Consider the following 4,731-nt stretch of genomic DNA (forward strand, 5'->3'; position numbering starts at 1 on the left):
CAGACAGAGAGAGACATAGAGACAGAAAGCGAGAAATCACCCCCCAGGGGGGATGGCCACGCCGCAATCCCTTCTCCATTCTCCTCTCGGGATCTTGGGCATGCACACAGGCGCGCCCGGCGTGAGTTTAAGACACTGAGTCCGGAACTCGAACTGCGGTCGACTATGTGGGAGTACAGCCACATAGCCATTACGCTAACTGCTGGTCCTGACTGTGACCATACTTCTGAGTTTGAAAGAATATATATATATATATATATATATTTCTTTTTTTCCCAGAGAAATATTTGCTACAGGGCGTGTGCACTCATTGGATAGACAAAAAGACAGAAAGAGAGAAATCAACCCCCAGGGAGGATGTCCACATCACAATCCCTTCTCCTCCCCTTTTCTTTTAGGATCTTGGGCATGTATGCACAATCTCCTGGTGTCAGTTGCAAGCCACTGGGTCTAGGATTTGAACCACAGTCAACTAAATGGGAGCCCAGTAACATAACTATTTCTCCACACTCTGATCCTGAAAGAATTTATATTTTATGAAATATATTTCTAAATATGTTTTCAAATCCAGAGACTTCTGAGTATAGTAGGCATATACTTGCCCATGATGGAAGGCTGACTTAGGGATGGGCAGAGCATGACGTCAAGACCTTGTTGAGAGTACTCTCTCTCTTTCTCCCTCTTTCTTGCTCATGGAAACAACTCCAGCAAACAACCACACTTGGGAGGTGACAGTCTTAGAGAGAGATAGTGTTGAAATGAACCTGTGGCATCAAACTGAATAGTACCATTCAGTAGAACGTCCTGAGATGATAGAAAGTGTATATATTTGCTCTTTAGAGTATAGTAGTGATTAGTCACATGCATCTATTAAGCATTTATAATGTGGTTAGCATGATCGAGGAATTGAATTATTTTATTTTATGTTAATGAATTTCAATGTAAATAGCCACATGTGTCTAGTTGCTATCGTAGTGTACGGTAGCAAGATCTAGGAAAATGCTAATAACCGTCATAACATACATCTGTTGGCTTCCTACTGTGTCTTATGCTAAACGCTGACAGCTATACTTTCGTAGTAACCTTATAAGGCAAGATCTAGTATTATTATTCCAGTATTTTTACATGAAGATCAGACTGACTTACTGCTCAGTGCTGAGACTTAGATAATCGACACCACAAGTTTCATTCTGTAGATAAAGAAACTGCGAAGACTGTCACTCGGAGCACTGCTTAGCATGATGGGCTTCAGGTTCCAAATGAAAATTCATGCAAGTCTAGGCATATTGGGAGTATCTAGCAAGTTCAGATTTTAGACAATAGAGACAGGACAACAAACCATGCTGATATTTGGGAGCACATATTCAAGTGGGGTAAGACTATATACAATAAATAGTGAAAACAGCAAATTACACAGTAGGATAGAGGGTCATAGATACTACTAAAAGAAAAAATAAAGACTAAAGGTGAAAATGATGATTGCTAGGGTGGGAATGGTGGTTGTAGTTTAAAAGTGAGAGGGTAGAGGCCTGCAGTTGGCATGGTGGTTGATGTGCTGGACTTCCACATGGCTGACTATGGTTTGAATCCTGAGTCTGGCAGCTAGAAAATCAGACTGGGCATGTGAGTGTGCATACTCAAAATCTTATTATTTTTATTTTTTTTTGGAGAGGTTTTTGTTACAGGGCACGTGCGCTCGCCAGACAGACAGAGAGAGACAGAGAGACAGAAGGCGAGAAATCACCTCCCAGAGGATATGGCCACGCCACAATCCCTTCTCCTCCATTCTCCTCTTGGGATCTTGGGCACTTATGCACACGTGCCCAACGTGAGTTTAAGCCACCAGGTCCAGGACTCGAACCACGTTCGACTACATGGGAGTCCAGCAACATATCCATTATGCTAACTGCTGGTCCCCATACTCAAAATCTTGAGGAGAATGGAGCAGAAGGGATTGCAGCATGGCTATCACCTCTGGGGAGGAATTTATCACTTTCCCTCTCTTTGATTCTTCTGTCTCTTTCTGTCAAACATATGCATCCTATAGCAAAAACTGAAAAGAAATAAAGAAATAGGTAGACTACAGTGAGAAGGTGGAATGCGAGCACGTGCTTCAGAGAAATGAACATTAGTTATGACAGGCCAACCATTGGCATGGGGGTTGAGGCAGCTGGATCCCACAGGACCAACTATATGGTTCAAGTCCCAGATGGTTTAACATGCCAGGCATGTTTGTGTAAGCGCAAGTATCTAAAAAGAGAAAATAGAAGAGACTTGGCCTAACCATGTCCCATGGGAGCTACTTTCTCAGTTTTTCTTTCTCTTTCTTTCTGGTAAATACACATGTTTCTAGCAAAAATTTTTTTTAAAAGAGGGGAGGGAGAGACATGGAAATTACTGAAGAGAACACCTTTCAGGCAGATGGGATAACCAGTGAAACTCTCTAAAGACATACATGTGCCTGGAAAATTCTAATTACAACAAGGAAGCCAGTGCGGCTGGAGTAGGAGAGAGAAGGGAAGAGACAAAGGGCAAGATCTCATGTGAGGCACTCAAAGATATTTTAATAACTCTTATCCTGAGTGAAATTAGAGTTCGTTACTGAATTTCGAGCATAGATGTGACTTTATCTGACTTGCCTTTAAAAAGGAATGTTGTAATTGTTTGGGGCTGAAAGGACACTGTGTAGGAGATTCCATCAGTAATTGGGGTGATAAACGATGAAAGCTCACCAGGGCTGTGAAGTAAGGTCAGATTCTGGATATATTTTTAATGTAGAGCTACTTGAACTTTCTGATCAATAATATGTAGGATAACAAAAAAAGAAGAAAAATGAAAGATGGCTTTAAGTTTTTGTGACCCGGGAAGATGGAAAGGGGTTGACATTCACTGTGATGTTGAAGGCTCTAAGTGGAGCACATCTAAAGAAAGTCATGACTTCAGGTTTGTACTTAGTGAATTACAGAGGTCTATGAGTTGCCAAATGGAAATTCACCATATATCCCTCAGATATCTATAAAACTTATGATAGATTTTGTCCTTTGTTCTGTGCTATATTTTCTTTTCCTTCCTTTTAATTTGCTATTTGGCTAGTATATTTGACTGAGGGTCTGAATAATTTTATTGCATTTTATGTTAGTCAACTTATATTTAAATAGTCATATATCCACGGTACACTTACCTGACAAAGAGAGAGAGGGAAGGTGAAAAATGATCCCCCAGTGGGTATGGCCACACCACAATCCCTTCTCTTCCATTCTCTTCTCTAGGATTTTGACCGTACACACACACATGAGCCTGATGTATTTTCTTTTTAAAGAATTATACTATTCAACTTTATTTATTTATTTTAATTTGGTGAGAGAAAGAGAGAGAGAGAGTTAGAGAGAGAGAGAGAGAGAGAGAGAGAGAGAGAAAGGAAAAAGAGAAAGCAAGCTGCCAGGTCTGAAACTCAAACTGTGGTCGACCATGTGGGAGTCCAGCGCCCTTAACCACCACACCACACCTGTGAACCACCTGATGTATTTTCTAAACCACCAGGTTGAGACTTAAATCACATAGTCAGATATGTTGGATACAGTAACCTCAACCACCGTACCACTGGATAGCCCCCAGACAATATTTTCATAGATGTTTGAACAACAACAGCCTAGGATGATACAAACAACCTTTCTCTCTCTGAGAAGCAGAGATAATAAAAATATCTTTTTACTATCCAGGATAATAAAAATATCTTTCATGGTAATTATGTGTGTGTTCACTTGATCCTGGCTGGCTGAGGCTAGAGGTGGGTTGTAGTTTGAGGACCTTGTTGGGAACAACAGTCTATCCCTCTGTCTCTCATGGAAGAAATAAATAAACTTTATATAAAAATAAAAACAAAAATATCTTTCTCTGGGATAAAGATTGGGTGGGTTTCCTGTCAATTATGTTGTAAAATAGTTTCCTAAACTTAAGGCTGCCCATTTGTGATATAAACTCTTTACAAGTGCAGCATCTACCTGGACTTCTCTAGACTTTGGCTTTAAGAGTTAGAGAACAAAGGAATCAATGAAAAAATGAAACACATGCTGCCAGCCAGGCCAGGCATAAGATACATATTTCCAATTTGACCGAGAAGTCCCGTCTTCCACCAGCATTCTTGAAAACGTGGCAACTTAACTGATTGGATGGCAGGTAATATAATCCAATTCCTTTACAGTTCCTGGCAAATTGATGATATTATTCAGCATCTTCACCTTAATCGCCACACCTGTGTCTAACAAAAAATTTCCCCACCTTTGCCTCTTAAAATTCCTGACAATGTGGGAGAAGAATTTACAATGCTGCACCCTAAAACTCACCTTCCCCATAAAACTTTCACTGATGGTATGTTTTGAATTAATTACATCTATTCTTTCTCTATTTAGAACTTTACAATTAACATGCCATTTAATTAACTGCTCTTCATAATGTTAACTTTGTATATACTGTCTTTCCATTTGGTTGTGAATAACTCCTACAAGGTGCAACCTTTTGTTGATCTTGAATTTCCCAAAGCCTCTTGCCAGGGCTTTATCTAAAGACAATATAACACACATTTGTTGAGTTATCAAAGAGAATCACATTGTTTTAAAAAGTTTAATATTGATTTGAATAATTAAACATTACATTTATGTAGCACTTTAGGATTTTAAAAGGCTGTCATCCATTTCTGGTGTAATTAATTTTCTTCTAACATTTCTGCACAGC

Source organism: Tupaia chinensis, unplaced genomic scaffold, assembly GCF_000334495.1.
Source record: "Tupaia chinensis unplaced genomic scaffold, TupChi_1.0 Scaffold149807_1, whole genome shotgun sequence".
Classification (NCBI taxonomy): domain Eukaryota; kingdom Metazoa; phylum Chordata; class Mammalia; order Scandentia; family Tupaiidae; genus Tupaia; species Tupaia belangeri.